Genomic DNA, 17,536 nt, shown 5'->3' on the forward strand with positions numbered 1-17,536 from the left:
TTCATAGGCAACCATTCCTGCTCTTGAGACTTTGAATGAAATTTTTGCAAACAGTGCAAAATTGGGCAGAACTTCATTTAGGGTTTGAACCGACATCTGATGCATGAAATTCTTGTTATGTTAAAAAGGGGGGAAAAAGAAAATCCCGTTTTAAAACCGTTGAAACATAAGAACATGACCCCTTCAAAATAACACATATTCATTAAGCCCCGTTTTATTTTGGTGGGCAAATTAAGCACATACTGAGATCTACATTCCCTTCTCCCAGTGGCGTAGCGTGGGGGGTGCAGGGGGGGCCGGCCGCACCGGGCGCAACATCTGGGGGTTAGGGTTAGGGGGCGCAAATCCACGGGTTAGGGGGTGCAAATCCACAGGTTAGGGGGCGCAAATTACTTGCCTTGCCCCGGGTGCTGACAACCCACGCTACGCCACTGCCTTCTTTGTCATCATAAGAAGAGCCCTGCTAAATCAGGCTAGAGTCTAGAAAATCTAACCCATTGCTCTGTTCTCACAGTTGCCAACAACATGTCTCTTCTGGTTGGCAGCCCTCAATCAGCACCTGAGCACGGCAGCACTCTCTGCACTTTCAGTTCCAGCAACTGGTATTCAAAAGCATACTGCCTCTGACGACAGAGACAGAGCATGGCTGATAGCCTTATCTTCCATCAATAGAATGCATTGGAGCTTCACACTTTATTTACAGGATTTACTGCTACAATGTCATGGGCTGGAGGAACGATGGGAGGATCCAGCTGCGGAACCCCAATGGAAGAAGGGTCAGAGCGTGGGGACTGGCAATGGGACAACCGTGTGTGATCAGAGGGAGAAGATTGGGAAGTGAAGGTGTCAGAAGCTGAAGAAGTAACAGGGCTAAGTGAGCAGGGGGAGCCTGTGGCAGAGAGCAGGAGAGTCAGAGGAGGGAGGCTCAGAGGAGTCAGGCTGGTGAAGAGTCACAGGTGTTTCCCCCTCCTGCTGCAACAAGCTCCTTTCCCTCCTGATATCCCAGAACTAGGCGAGGCGTGAAAAGGGTGGAGGAAAGATTGGCGATGTGCAGACACAGTTTCTGATTGCTTACAGAAAACCCTGGAGAGGAAGAGACTTAGGCAGTTGTGGGAGGACTTTGCAACAGCCTCATAGGAGGCAAGATCTACTGGGAAGGTTTGCTGAGCACATCCTGGTTTTTTTCTAATAAAGAGTTAATGTCTCCTACGCCATGTGATTTACTGCTGGCTGGTTTCTGACATACAAATATCAACATGTATCAAACAGCCTGGAGCATGTAAAGTGTGACTTGGTCCCAGAACATATTGACTCCTAAGCAGGTTAGAATCCATTCCTTTTATCAGACAGGGGTCAGCAAACTTTTTCAGCAGGGAGCCGGTCCACTGTCCCTCAGACCTTGTGGGGGGGCTGGACTATATTTTGAAAAAAAGAAAGAAAGAACAAATTCCTATGCCCCACAAATAACCCAGAGATGCATTTTAAATAAAAGCCCACATTCTACTCATGTAAAAGCACTCTGATCCCCGGACCATCCGTGGGCCAGATTTAGAAGGCTATTGGGCCGGATCTGGGCCCTGGGCCTTAGTTTGCCTACCCACGAGATAGAGCATTGCCACTTCCCCACTCTTAGATTAGAGATGCCTGCAGGGTAGGGATGGGCAAGAAATTTGATTCAGTTTGCATTTAAAGGTGAGCTTATGCATCTGCATTTTCTGAAACAATAACTAGCTTTCAAAATAAGCCAGCTTTCAACATGCTCCCCGCCCCCGAATTTTGCAATGCAGTTCTCCAGCCAAAGAAAGTGTAAAAAATAATAATGCATGCGCTAGAGTAAAGTGTGCATATAAATGCATATATTCGTGAAAACAATATAGGAAAATGTATTATATTAGAGAAGATTGCTTTGCAAAAAATGTGTAGTCAAAACTGCATATAAAACTGTATAGTAGGGAAATGTCACTAAAATGCTGATGAATTTTCATGAGCGCTTTTAAAAAAACATATATGCAAACTTATATGGAGAACAGAACTGGAAAAATGAGAAACTAAGAGAAACTGAAACTGACAGGTTCTTCCAACCCTAGCTATACTTCTTCAGGTAGGACTGGAAAAGATTCCTGCCATCCAGAGTAGACACTATTGGCATAAGTGATCTGACTCAGTATAGCATACTTTCATACGTTTGCTTAAACTCATCTTAGTAGTTTAGCGGTATGGCATGCATTTTACATGCAGAAGGTCTTGGGTTTAATTCCTGGCATCTTCTGGTGGGTCCTGGAGTCAGTAAAATGACCAAACTCTGCTTCCAGATCACCTGTCCATTGAGCATTCATTTCGATTTGTTTGCAGAGAGGTTAGACAACATCGCATCTGGCAGCTGCTACCCTATATTTCCCAGGGCATTTCTCTTACCATTTTCCTTATTGTAAAAAGCCCACCTTTTTATGGGTTGGTTTCTGGTGCAAGGAAGGGAGAGAAACCCAAGCCGACACCTTTGCCAATGCCTCCTAGAGGTGGGCATTTGGTCCCTGAGCTGAAACCTCTGTACCCCTGGATCTGAGTGTTCTTCATGAAAGCTGGTTGCAGACAGATTATCTTGAGATGAGAAGAAAGGGGAAATAGATCTTGGTAATGTCTCTTGGCTGGCTCACCCTGAAGAAATGTATGTTCTATGCCTTTGCTAGAACGTTATCTGTTTCACTGGTGGAGGGAGGATGGCGAAGCATAAGGCAACTCTGACGACGATGACAACTGGAGAAATGAAATGCATTATCTCGCTCCCTTCTCTCTTTTCAGTCAGTATTAATGCTGCCTGATCTTCCTTGGAGGTGGGGGAAGGGGCGGGAGCCGAGCCGTCCTCCCAATATAGAAGCATTTGATGGTTATCTCTGGAATTGAATAGGACTCCGTCAATCCTCATTAATGTTCAGTAATGAGAGATTATACAAGCTCTCGACTTACCTAACAGAAAAACTGCAATTTTCATTTCCTCCCCCTTTTTTCTCTTTTCCGGTAGATGAACTGCAAAATGTTATTGTTTCTGTAATCTATTCTTATTCCATTATTGGGTGCTAATTATCTTCCCAGCGCTGATCGTTTACCAGGTTTAATGAGCTCTGCACAGCACTGAATGCAAAGCAAATGGGTTTCGTCAAAAGTATGCCAGGCCCCAAACAAATATAAGAGACCCCCTGAAAGTTACATTTTCAAACCACTTGCACCCAGGATCCTGCACACAGATTAGCCAAGCATAGCATCAGGGATGCCATATATTCCGGAGCTGGGATAAACTTTTATTTATTTATTATATTATATTCATATACCGCCTTTCTTCCAAGGGACCCAAGGTGCTTTACAACTTTAAAATGCCAAAGCAAAATGATTGATATGAAATATAAACTTGACTCTGAGGATGGGGTGGGGGACATTGTGACTGGATCAGGTTCAAATGTGTATTGTTTTTAAAAAAAAATATTAAAGATTTTCCTCAAAGCATGTGCATTGTCTCTTTCTTCAGGTTGTGTTTTCTACAGATCAGTTACATTTGTTGTGAGACATTGGTGTTATATGCAGTATAGGGTTGGGGATAAAAGAGGGAGGGTACAGGAGAGAGTGGGTGGGGTGGTAAAGCTTATGTTCTTTTACTAAGTGCATGCATTGGGTTTTTGTGTCAGCGTTACTTGGGTAGGTGTTCTTTCTATTCGCTTGTTATGTTTCCTTGGTGATGAGAGAGGTTGGGGTGGCCTGGGGTGTGGTTGATTGTCTTTGGCTGGCTGCAGTGGATTTGTTTGTGCGTGGGGTGGATTGTTGGGTTAAGTTGTTCTTTAGTCGTTTAGTCATGTCCGGCTCTTCGTGACCCCATGGACAGCAGTTTGGTCAAACTCATGCTGGTAGCTTCGAGAACACTGTCCAACCATTTCATCCTCTGTTGTCCCCTTCTCCTTGTGCCCTCCATCTTTCCCAACATCAGGGTCTTCTCCAGGGAGTCTTCTCTTCTCATGAGGTGGCCAAAGTATTGGAGCCTCAGCTTCACGGTCTGCCCTTCCAGTGAGCACTCAGGGCTGATTTCCTTAAGAATGGATGCGTTTGATCTTCTTGCAGTCCATGGGACTCTCAAGAGTCTGCCATAACAAATCATATGCTATCAGTGGGTTTGCGTTGTTGTCTTGTTGGGCTGTGTATGTGATAAAGGGGAGCCATGCTGAAGTGAAGGCATCCTCTTCTATTTCTCCCCATGTCAGTTTCAGTCAACTGGTTAGCTTTTCTAGTAAAGCTGTTTCCCATACTACTTGATATCAGTGTTCCATGTTTATGACTGACAGGTCCTTCCAGTATCTGGCTATGATGTTCCTTGCTGTTGATAGTAGGTGGCTTATGAGATCTTTATAGTGGGCATTGTTATCTTGGAAGATGTCCAGTAAGGCCAGTACTGGGGTGACTTCTAGTACTTGTTTAGTTATTTTGCTTATTTCTTGTATGATTGCTGTCCAGAAGATTTGGATTTTGGGATATACGCTCCACGTGTGGAGGTATGTGCCTGTGGAGGTGCAGCCTCTCTAGTGTTTTGGTGAGGTTCCTGGGCGTATCAATGCCAGTTTCTGTGGTGTTAGGTACTATCTGTAAGTGAGTTTCAGAGGTGTGTGTGTGTGTGTGTGTGTGTGTGTGTGTGTGTGTGTGTTTGCCTTCCTGTAGGGGAAGGTAGGGAATGCAATTCAGTTTGCATTTGAAGGATAACTTACCCAATTCTCATTTTCTGAAAGACTTTATGAACTGAAACATAGCCACCCTTCAAAATCTATTCTAATCTAAATCTTGCAGTGCAATGTACAAGAATGCATACACTATGGCAATGCACATATTAGTGGATATAACTTACAAAAATGCATTATATTAGCGAAAATTGCTTTGCAAAAATGTGTATTTCAGTCAGATTGCATATAAAATTGTGCATAGCAGGAGAACTTTTCACAAAAATGCTGGGGCATCTTCATAGAACTGGAAAAAGAAAAACTGATGCAGAAATGTGGAGGACTGAACTTAAGCTTGAAAAAATAAGAAATTTCAATAAACTGAAATTGATATATTTGACCGTTCCTTCTCAGAGGTAACCTCATCCTGGAGATGTCCCAGGTGCTTCCTTCTCAAAAAGCTGCCAGAATGTGGATGGGGAACGTTTTGCTCTCTGCACGTGTTGCTGGGACTCCAACTCCCACCAGTTCTTTCCAGCTTGGCCAGTTGTCAGGGATGGTGGGACTTGTGGTCCAGCAAAATCCAGAGGGCCACCAGCTCACTATCTCTATGCTTAAAGGCACCAGAAAGCCAGAAATGCGAACACACTGCACACCTTCTCCAACATCAGGTGTGGCTCTGAGAACTGAGGTTTTGATCTCACAGCTGGTTCATATGGTACACTGGGTACTTTCCACCTTCTTTAGATGTGCCTGGCTACTCTCCTTCCACCATTGGGCACAGAGGAGGCTGCTGAACCAGTGTTATTAATGTCTCTCCCTGAAGACTGAGCAGAGGTAATAGTTTAATGTTAAAATCAAAATTAATTAACTGCCCATTTATGTGTGTTGGCAGCTTGATTTAGAATGCACAAATGTTATGGAGAGCCAATGACTGGACTATTAGTGTCCTTTATGAGTGGAATGGGGAGGGGATGCAATTTAAGGCATTTAAGTTGCCAATTAGCCTCTCCAGAACCTACTGAAGGATTCTTTTCCTCACACGGTGGTGCTGGGGCACTCCAATATCCATGCCAAAGTTGCCTCAAATGGGCTGGCTTGGGGCTTCATGGCATCCATGGCAATCATGAGGCTGCCTCAGTTCAGCAATAGTCCAGCACAACCTCAGTCTAGAGCCATGGACACAAACACTCCTGAATGCCCTTGTGTCACAGGAGCCTGCTGGTCAGTAATCACACAGTTAAAAGTTAGACTTAACTCTTCATTAGCAAAAACATGATCTCCACAGACTTCTCTGAGTGTCAGGTCTAATGAGCACAGCAGCTCATTATTACTCCATGAAATCCGTTGCCAAGACTGGAAGCCTCTGCCTCCTCACAGCCATCTAAGTGTTCTCCTTTCCAGGGCTTTTTCCAAGCAATCGGAAACTGCGCCTGTGTGCAATCAACCTATCCTCCGCCCTTCATGCCTCTCCTGGTTGTGGGTGACCAGGTGGGAAGGGAGCTTGTCACAGCAGGGAAAGGAGAGACACCCATGACTTTTCACCAGCCTGACTAATCTCTGCTTCTTGATCTCCCTCTTCCCATCCTCCTGCTCCAGCTTCTGATTCTGGACTGCTCTCTGCCACAGACTCTCCTAGCTCACTAAGCCCTGTTACCTCTTCAGCTTCCAACACCTCCTCTTCCCAATCCTTTCCCCTGTGACCACTCATTATTGCCTCACCACCAATCCCCAGGTTCTAATGGTAGCCTTTTTTCCTTGAGAGTTCCCAAGTTAGTTCCTCCCATCATTCCTCTGCATCCAGCCAGTCCATGACACCTTGCCATTGCCTATGGACTACCTTCCTTTCTGGGTGCCTAGATAAAAGTGTGTTCCCAAGAGGCAAGAGTGAGGCCAATACAAGCCGAATAGGAGCCAGAGGTGTGGGCCAGACTGGCATAGCCATGGCTCTAAAGATAACCAAAGTATAGAACAAGGATGCTGGTGCTGCTCTTAGCAACCAACAACTCAGCTCCAGCTCAGAAGTCAGGATGCTATATGCATACATAAGCTGGGATTGGCTAGTGTGCTCAGCTGATAATTAATAGCTGGCACCTTTGCACTGCTTCACTTTGTGAGCTATGCAGTGAGGCAAAACCCTGGTTGTCTGCAATGAGCAATTAGTGTGGTGCACACCAGTCTGGACTGTCCAACACGAAATGCTCAGAGGCAGTGGAGGGTGGTCTTTTAGGGCAAATCATGTCACTGCCCCGCCAACTTCAGTCTGCCCTTAGCCAGACCCCACCTGCCTTACCAATGAGATGGAAACATGGAAGGTGCCTAAAGAAGCCAGGGTGGCTATCTAAAGAACTTTTAACTGAGTTAAGATTAAAAAAGGATGTGTACAAAAAATGGAAAAGGGGGGAAACCACCAAAGAGGAATTCAAACAAATAGCCAGCACGTGTAGACACAAAGTCAGAAAAGCTAAAGCACAAAACTCAGGCTTGCTAGAGAGGTTAAAAGCAACAAAAAAGGCTTTTATGGGTATGTTCGTAGCAAAAGGAAGAACAAAGAAACCGTGGGGTCACTCAGAGGAGAAGATGGTGAAATGCAAACAGGGGACACAGAAAGGGCTGGACTCCTCAATGCCTTCTTTGCCTCAGTCTTCTCCGATAAAGAAAACAATGCCCGACCTGAAGAATTTGGAGCAAATGATTCAGCAGAGGAAACACAGCCCAGAATAACTAAGGAGATAGTACAAGAATACTTGGCTAGTCTAGATGTATTCAAGTCTCCAGGGCCAGATGAACTGCATCCAAGAGTATTAAAAGAACTGGCAGATGTGATCTCAGAACCACTGGCAGTCATCTTTGAGAATTCCTGGAGAACAGGCGAAGTCCCGGCAGACTGGAGGAGGGCAAATGTTGTCCCTATTTTCAAAAAGGGGAAAAGAGAGGACCCAAATAATTACCGCCCAGTCAGTCTGACATCAATACCAGGGAAGATTCTGGAGCAGATCATTAAGCAAACAGTCTGTGAGCACCTAGAAAGGAATGCTGTGATCACCAATAGTCAGCATGGATTTCTGAAAAATAAGTCATGTCAGACTAACCTGATCTCGTTTTTTGACAGAATTACAAGCCTGGTAGATGAAGGGAACGCAGTGGATGTAGTCTACCTTGATTTCAGCAAGGCATTTGACAAGGTGCCTTGTAAAGAAGCTGGTAAAATGCGGTCTTGACTATGCTACCACTCAGTGGATTTGTAACTGGCTGACTGACCGAACCCAAAGGGTGCTCATCAATGGTTCCTCTTCATCCTGGAGAAGAGTGACTAGTGGGGTGCCACAGGGTTCTGTCTTGGGCCCGGTCTTATTCAACATCTTTATCAACGACTTGGATGATGGACTCAAGGGCATCCTGATCAAATTTGCAGATGACACCAAACTGGGAGGGGTGGCTAACACCCCAGAGGACAGGATCACACTTCAAAACGACCTTGACAGATTAGAGAACTGGGCCAAAACAAACAAGATGAATTTTAACAGGGAGAAATGTAAAGTATTGCACTTGGGCAAAAAAAATGAGAGGCACAAATACAAGATGGGTGACACCTGGCTTGAGAGCAGTACATGTGAAAAGGATCTAGGAGTCTTGGTTGACCACAAACTTGACATGAGCCAACAGTGTGACGCGGCAGCTAAAAAAGCCAATGCAATTCTGGGCCTCATCAATAGGAGTATAGCATCTAGATCAAGGGAAGTAATCGTGCCACTGTATTCTGCTCTGGTCAGACCTCACCTGGAGTACTGTGTCCAGTTCTGGGCACCACAGTTCAAGAAGGACACTGACAAACTGGAACGTGTCCAGAGGAGGGCAACCAAAATGGTCAAAGGCCTGGAAATGATGCCTTATGAGGAACGGCTAAGGGAGCTGGGCATGTTTAGCCTGGAGAAGAGGAGGTTAAGGGGTGATATGATAGCCATGTTCAAATATATAAAAGGATGTCACATAGAGGAGGGAGAAAGGCTGTTTTCTGCTGCTCCAGAGAAGCGGACACGGAGCAATGGATCCAAACTACAAGAAAGAAGATTCCACCTAAACATTAGGAAGAACTTCCTGACAGTAAGAGCTGTTCGACAGTGGAATTTGCTGCCAAGGAGTGTGGTGGAGTCTCCTTCTTTGGAGGTCTTTAAGCAGAGGCTTGACAACCATATGTCAGGAGTGCTCTGATGGTGTTTCCTGCTTGGCAGGGGGTTGGACTCGATGGCCCTTGTGGTCTCTTCCAACTCTATGATTCTATGATTCTATGATTCTATGCCTGCCTTCCTGCTTACAACCTGTCCAGGAGGTGTCCCCAGCTGCTAGCTTCCTCCTCCTTTGTCTCAGTGTTGTCTTTGTAGAACTCAGGGCAGGAGGTTGCAGCAAAGGAAACAGTTCCTTTCCTTTTCTGGCAATTGCACTGGGGAGCAGCGGATACTGGGATTTGGCTTGGGTGTATGGGCTAATTTCAGAAATTTTGAAACCAAAGTGTCAGTGAAGGCAGGTGCCAATAGGACAAAAATGGGGCCAGTGCCCCACTAACTTCAGTCCCAGCTCCTTGAAGCCCACCTGCCTTCCTATTTACAAGCCAGCCCGCGGGTAGCCTTGCCAATCAGCTTCCTGATCTGCAATCTTTTTGTAGAACTCAGCAGGGACAAGGATGTGGGCAAAAGGAGAATAAGTCGACTCCATTTGCTGTTGGCTCTGCCTCTGCCTACTACTGGCCAGCCTCTCCTTTCAGCCTACCATTAGGCACTGGCCACCAATGGAAGGGACGCGGGTGGCGCTGTGGGTTAAACCACAGAGCCTAGGACTTGCCGATCAGAAGGTTGGCGGTTCGAATCCCCGTGACGGGGTGAGCTCCCGTTGCTCGGTCCCTGCTCCTGCCCACCTAGCAGTTCGAAAGCACGCCAAAGTGCAAGTAGATAAATAGGTACCGCTCTGGCGGGAAGGTAAACGGTGTTTCCATGCACTGCTCTGGTTCGCCAGAAGCAGTTTAGTCATGCTGGCCACATGACCCGGAAGCTGTACGCCGGCTCCCTCTGCCAATAAAACGAGATTAGTGCTGCAACCCCAGAGTCGGCCACGTCTGGACCTAATGGTCAGGGGTCCCTTTACCTTTACCAATGGAACCTGTGCAAGGTTTGGTGACAGAGACTGCTGCCACAATACCCAACTCTACATTAGTTTATTTCTCCATCTGAAAGGGCGTTGATCTCCAGGCTTAGGGTCAAATCAAGCATAACATGTGAGATGCTCTGACCTTTTAATCTCCTTTTATTTATTTAAAGCATCCAGAGGGAGGTCAAGCTGTGACAAAAGGGGAAGGGATGTTTAACCCTTTTACCCCATCAAGACTAAATCACCACACCTGCAAAAACTGCTTTTAACCTTTTGGGAGAGCAAGTACAGGCATGGCACAGCAACGCGGCAGAATACAAATGCATAATATAATATTCAACCTAATGCAGAATATAAGTAACAATGACAACTGTGTAAGAAACATAGCTAAATGAATATTTAACTGGAGGAGATATCAGACAAAGCATTAAAATAACTGGATGTCAGGAGACATTCGTTTTTAAGTACATTCCTTTCCTTACGACTTAAAAAAAAAGAGAGAAGCACTTTTCATAGAAGACTCTGTTTGACAGTCCCTGATGGCATTAGCTGTCAGGAAGGAGATCAGTCCTTTACCGCAGTGTCTAAACCATGCTCTTGTCATGGTTTGATCCTTTTTCTCAAAATATAACATGGAAAGATGGATGAGGAGCAGAGCCAGGCTGGTGTCAGCAGTGCAGGGAGTGAGTGAGGGAAAGGGGACAGCAAAATGAAAAGAAAGCTGGTCGGTGGGTTTTTTTTTTTTTTTAATGCACACATAGCCTCAGCTCTTATATTGTGATATAAGATATTGTGCAGTGGATCCTTCACCAAATGGATTTTTGAGCTCCTACTTCTCGTTTTGTCCTGCAGATCCACACCCACATACCTGTCCCACATGAGCACAGTAAACATTTTATGTATTTATTTGATTCCAAACTAGATGAGGCATTGAGTGTCTCCTTGCATTTAATGTGTGTATTATATTGTTACATGCCACCCCAATATCCACAGCAGTACAAGATTCTGGGAAGTTCCAGAGGCTTATCTGGGGTTTGCGTTTCCTGTTGGACAATGAGTGACACCAGAGACTTAATGATATATTGTTTATTCACACATATATACAACCTGAGCCTACGAGGCAGGGGCTCACAGCACTCACATTACAAGAGGTTCTAGCTTCTCCCATAGACGCAGAAGAATCCCTGCTCTGCAGCTTGCCTTCCTAGGTCACATTATGTGCAGTTTACTCCAACTTTGCTGAGCCTAAGCTCTAGTCTTTTCTAACATAGGGAGAGGCCCCACTCCTTTAATCCTCTATGGTTCTAATGGATCCTTATCCTAGCCTATTACCTCAAGGGAAATTAGTCTGACTCAATTAACACTTAACTAATGTTGATTCCCTAGGATTAAAGAGGTGTCTAATAAACAGTTCAGGAAGTTTGTCCAGCTTCATAAGCCCTCCACACATGATAATTCCAGAGGCTTAGGAGTGGGTCCAAACACAGTGCTTAATACACAGTAATACACATGGGTCTAGTTAACGTTCTGACACTTGGTAGTCTGAAACGCAATTTTAACACACAAGCCCTAATTAAATTCTAACAATTACTGGACCCAAGAAAGTATCTACAAACCCATAACTAGATGGGAGAGAGAGAGAGAGAGAGAGAGAGAGAGAGAGAGAGAGAGAGAGAGAGAAGCTGATTGAGTGTGATAGTTCTTTGAATAACAGCAGATGTGGAGGGGGAAAACTAACCCTGCCCTCCTTTGCTGTGGTTCAGATGAACCTCCACAGCTGCTATTTCATGCTGATGGGAGAATTCATCCTAATGCAAATAAAAGTTTCTGGAGAGGAATTTGCAACAGGACCAAACCAACAGAAGCAATGTTTAAACTTCCCCTCCCTGTCTGCTGCAATCCCAGTTAATTTAGAAAAGTATATGTTAAATGCAAATATGCATTTAATGCTGCCTCTAGTCTGGGTAGGGACGCGGATGGCACTGTGGTTGTGGTCTAAACTACTGAGCCTAGGGCTTGCCGATCGGAAGGTCGGCGGTTCGAATCCCTGTGACGGGGTGAGCTCCCGTTGCTCGGTCTCTGCTCCTGCCAACCTAGCAGTTCAAAAGCATGTCAAATTGCAAGTAAATAGGTACCACTCCGGCGGGAAGGTAAATGACATTTCCATGTGCTGCTCTGGTTTCGGTGTTCTGTTGCACCAGAAGCTGCTTAGTCATGCTGGCCACATGACCCAGGAAAACTGTCTGCGGACAAACGCCGGCTCCCTCGGCCAGTAAAGTGAGATGAGTGCCACAACCCCAGAGTTGTTCGCGACTGGACTTAACTATTGGGGGTTCTTTACCTTTACCTAGTCTGGGGTATACATAAACAATAAGAACATTCAGTTCAGTGCCAGCAGCTTGAAAGCTAGGCTATGATCTGCATTCCAGGTTCTAGGAAGATAAATTGGCTAGCAGTGCCCATCAGGTAAGCATCTCCAGCTATCAAGCTCTACCAAAGCCTAGCAAGATGGCCATTGCTTTGCTTTGCTTTGCTTTGCTTTGCACAGCAGAGCAGCACAGTTATGATAGGGCATGGATGAAGTTGCCATCAATTAGCTTGCCAGGCACACACTTTTATAGTAAGAACTTTGGTAGTTTGGCTGCGCAAAATGCATTTCATACTTATTATAACTAACTATAACTATAACTAACTATAAGAACATACAGTGTTCTTGCCAAACTCCATTGGATCTTACTCATGTGAATATTAGTTCATAGAATCATAGAGTTGGGAGGGATGCCAAGGGTCTAACCCCCTGCAATGCTGGAATCTCAGCCCTGGTCTCTCATCCAATTTGAAACCATACTGGACCCTGCTTAGCTTTGAAAATGTGCCAGCAATTTTCTTGCTGCACCATATGAACAAGATTAAACTGCCCTTTAATTATTAGGCATTGCCAATGGTGGCTGGGTCATTAGGACCCATCAACCTCAGTCAGCTCCCACCCACTGGCCTTCTTATTTTTATCTAGTCCAGGGTGGGGGTGGCTGCCAGCTTCCTCCTTTTCAGTCTCAGTGCTGCCATTGTAGCTCGATAGGGAAGATCAGTATTAGATGGATCTGTTTGTCATTGGTTCTGCCTCTACCTATGGTTGGGCAGTCTACTTTCTGCCCCACCTTGGCACCCACTCCAGGGGTCAGCAACCTTTTTCAGCTGTGGGCCGGTCCACCGTCCCTCAGACCATGTGGTGGGCTGGACTATATTTTTTTTGGGGGGGGGGAATAAATGAACGAATTCCTATGCCCCACAAATAACTCAGAGATGCATTTTAAATAAAAGCACACATTCCACTTATGTAAAAACACCAGGCAGGCCCCACAAATAACCCAGAGATGCATTTTAAATAAAAGTACACATTCTACTCATGTAAAAACACGCTGATTCCAGTCCATCTGCAGGCTGGATTGAGAAGGCGATTGGGCCGCATCCGGCCCCTGGGCCTTAGGTTGCCTATGCCTGACCTACGCAGCCAACATTGAGTATTCTCTCTGGCATGGAGTGGTGGTGACTTTCCAACACCAAGCGGAAGGGATCTTCTGCTAGCAGTTTCTGGAGATGAGGCACAGGAGGAGAAATTGGTCTTGTCGTTCTTAAGCACCCAAATTGGCTCAGTCTGATCAATGACAGATTTAAGGGAAGTAAGTGATTTGTCCAATAAGTGTCTGCAAAGAGGGGGAACGTCTCCCAGCCCTCAAAGATGATCACAGGGAAGAGGATTTAGATGCTTTAACTGGATTCAGATGGATTATTTTGGCCAGATTAAGCAGCGAAAGCACTTTGGCAAGACTGCAAATGGGAGAAGCATCTGTTAAATCAGACATTATACAAACTCTATCATGCGTTTGTGGGTTGGATCCAGGTTAAACATAGGCCTGTTTATTCATAATGACAGCCTGCCAAGTTTAGCCTGTGTTCTTAAGAGAAAGTGTGGGAAATGCTTAAATGGACACAACATTTATGCAAATTAGGGCTGCTTTGCATCCACATTTCAAGGCTGATTTCTTGGGGGAAAATAGTTCACCTTTCTGGTATATGTTGACTTGCGTAATGAAATGTGGGTTAATGTATTGCTCTTTGCCATTGAAAAAATAATAATCAAATAAAATCCCCCTGAAACCAACACTTCTTAAATGGCAATCCTATATTTGCTTACCTAGGAGCAAGCCCCATTGAACTAACAAGACTTCCTTTTGATGGAGCAGACATATATAGGGCTGCACTGTCAAGCTTAGAGCTTATGTCTCTCTCTCTCCCCCCCTCCCCCCATTAATTACAAAGGAACTTGAGGCAGTACACACATTAAACTTTTTAAAACAAGAAAAAGAAATTTACAATAAATCTGCAATGTTTGTCTGGGGACGCGGGTGGCGCTGTGGGTAAAAGCCTCAGCGCCTAGGGCTTGCCGATCGAAAGGTCGGCGGTTCGAATCCCCGCAGCGGGGTGCGCTCCCGTTGTTCGGTCCCAGCGCCTGCCAACCTAGCAGTTCGAAAGCACTCCCGGGTGCAAGTAGATAAATAGGGACCGCTTACTAGCGGGAAGGTAAACGGTGTTTCCGTGTGCGGCTCTGGCTCGCCAGAGCAGTGATGTCACGCTGGCCACGTGACCCGGAAGTGTCCCCGGACAGCGCTGGCCTCTTGAGTGAGATGGGCGCACAACCCTAGAGTCTGTCAAGACTGGCCAGTACGGGCAAGGGTACCTTTACCTTTTACTGCAATGTTTGTGCATGGGAAATGTAGGTTCTCAGCTAACTAGCATACTGGTAAACATCCCAGCAAGATGGGCTAAAAGATTTCCTCCTCCTTTACGAGTTGTTGGCATCTGTCTGTCTTGGAAGACAATGGAGGAATGTGCCTTTGGGGCTGAAGTCAAACTGTTGGAAGGTTACAACACCTACTGTGGCTGTAAAGAGGGATACAGGAGAGACATGTCTTGTGGCAGATGAAGGTGTCTAGTTGTGCTGCTGCACAGCGTTTCTTCTCTCTGCGCTCTTCCCAGCTGTTATTCCTTCTCTAGTCACTGCCAGGGATGCACAACCTATCTGTCTATCATTTGCAGACATCTTTGTAATGCAGAGATGGTCTGGCAATGGTCCTGGTGCCTGAAGCCAACTCCCCGTAGAGCACGTCCTTAGGGCAGAGCACGCCCTTAGAAGTAAACAAATATACTTACAAACATATTTAGGACACTGTGTGGTGCTGTTGCTGGCTTGTACCACCATGGCCTTTCCAGAGTAGCAAGTTGGTGCTTGCAAGGGCAATTATTGAAGTCATGCAATGTTTTTGCAGAAGTGCAAAGATTGATAAAAGGGAAAACCACGCATTCCAATGCCTAAACATTTCCAGATGAAAAGTAGTCTCCAAGGGCTACACTTTTAATTTTATTTATTTAAATAAGTTGATGTTTTCAAGGACGATGGTTGAAGTCACAATTTTTTTGGAAGTGCAAAAGCTGATAAGTGTGAAACACATTCTGTTGCATGGCACTCCAACCTTAGAGTAGTGTGAGATCCCAGGGGTTCCAATTTCCTCAGAATGAGAGACAGCAGAGACTGTGGTGTCTTTATGATATATGGTTTATTTACACATATATACAGCCTGAGCCTACAATGGAGCGGCTCACAGTATTAACACCCCAGAGAAGGTCTCGCTTCTCCCACAGTCACAGCCTTGGATTCAAACAAAAACCATGCATGGCTTTGTCTCTCTCTCTCCTAGGCCACCTCACATACACTCAAGCTCCAATGTTTCCCCAGTGAAAATAGGGATGCCCTAAGGAAAAGAGGGACATTCCAGGATCAAACCAGAAACTGGGACGACTTCTCTAAATCAGGGACGTCCCTGGAAAATAGGGACACTTGGAGGATCTGTTCACATTGCAGTGATGAAATTAAAGCCATACCAGGACTTCAAGGAACTGTTCCTTGTTTGGTCAAACAGGTAGACTTATTCCAGCCCAGACAAGAGAGCTGGTGGAGGCTGTGGAGCGGGACCACTGAGAGGTATGGCCTGGGGAGAGAGTGTATCACCTGAGGAAAGTCCTGAGGGTCAGACTGAGAGGCACAGAGGGATTAATTACCCCACGACCCAAGACCTGAAGTTCCCCATCCCTGGTCTAGGGAATGGGTGGGCAACCTACAGTCCTATGGCTCTTTTCAAGCAATCAGTCTAGCAAAAGCCACATGTCTTTCACCTGGCAGCCTGCTGGATGGAGGGAAAGAGGGGTGGGGGAGGGATGGCTCTCTCCACCTTGGTCTCTGACTTTAGCCCTCCGCACCACTGGCATATGGGCATCCGTCCCGCACCCCCCCAACACAAATTGCACACATGTATGCACACCTGGGAATGCATCTCTCAACAGGATAAAAAGGTTTCCCCACTGCTGGTCTTGGAAGACTACCTCTTGCCTGCCAATAGTTCATTTATATGGAGCTCAGTGCCTGTTTGCAAAAGTGAGCTGACAGTTTATGCTTGTTGTTGTTTGTTGTTTTTACTTTCTCTCGCACTCTTGCTTTTTAGTTCTTCTACCCTCCTCTCTGCAATTAATCAAATCAATATATGGAGATGGTGGAGCATCGCAGCGAAACAGTACAGTGCCCTCCTACTCTCAGGGGATTCCAGGAGCAGATAATTTTATTAAACTGTTTTCAGAAGGTTATTGGAGTTATGAACAAGAGAAGTGCCAAGATGTGAAAAATGGCCCTGTTTTTCCAATACAGCTTTTCGCTGCTTGCCTGTTTATAAGAACTCTGGGTTTCTGTTCATGCTTAAACACACACACACACACGGCAAAATGCATTGCAGAAGCCCAGAGATTTTGTTTAAAATATAGTAAATCAGCCCCCTAGGGCTGCAATTATTCTTTTTTGTGGGATGAAGAAAGCAGGTTGGCTGGCCCAAGACCATCTTGCTACCATCAAGTCAGAGCAGGGATCTGAGCCCAGGTTTCCTATGTCCATCGCCAAAACTACATCTATGTTGCACTTAAAAAACTAAATGATTGTTACCTTTCAGCAGGACTACAAGAAGTGGTAGCATACATACCCTTCACCTTAAAGTCCAGGGGTGGGTTCCACCATTAAAAACAATATTAAAAACATAGTAAATTAAATATTAAAAACAATTTAAAACAATTTGCATGAGGGGTTATAAGAGATAGAGCAAGGGACCTCCAGATTCCCAGGCTATCCCTGTACCTTTGGCCTCTTTGCTGACTTTAAAGGCATCTTTAAAGTTAGACTGGTGCCTCTTAGGTTGTACAACTCCTTACAACTCCCCCCCCCCACTCCTCCTCACACTTCTCTCTCAGACCTCAAGTTAAGAGGTCACTTTGGATCCATCCTGGGAGAACGAAGGAGCAAGCATGGCTGCATTTGTCTAAAGCAGATTGTCTGGCCATCTGTTCCAGATGCTTTATCTGAGATCTCCACCCCCACATTGCAGGGGGTTGGACTAGATGACTCTTGGGGTCCCTTCTAGCTCTACGATTCTATGATTCTATTCGGCACAGTTTCAGTATTAACTCTTTCCCCAATACCCGTTTTCTGCTTCCAGCTGCCTTCCAGCTCCCTTCCCCCACCCCTGAGTACTGCGCTAGATACCTTACCTAGCCCTGTATCTCAGGAGAGCAGCTTGTGTTATATTTTGATCAGAAAAGTGACAGGG

This window comes from Podarcis muralis, chromosome Z (genome assembly GCF_964188315.1).
Source record: "Podarcis muralis chromosome Z, rPodMur119.hap1.1, whole genome shotgun sequence".
NCBI lineage: Eukaryota > Metazoa > Chordata > Lepidosauria > Squamata > Lacertidae > Podarcis > Podarcis muralis.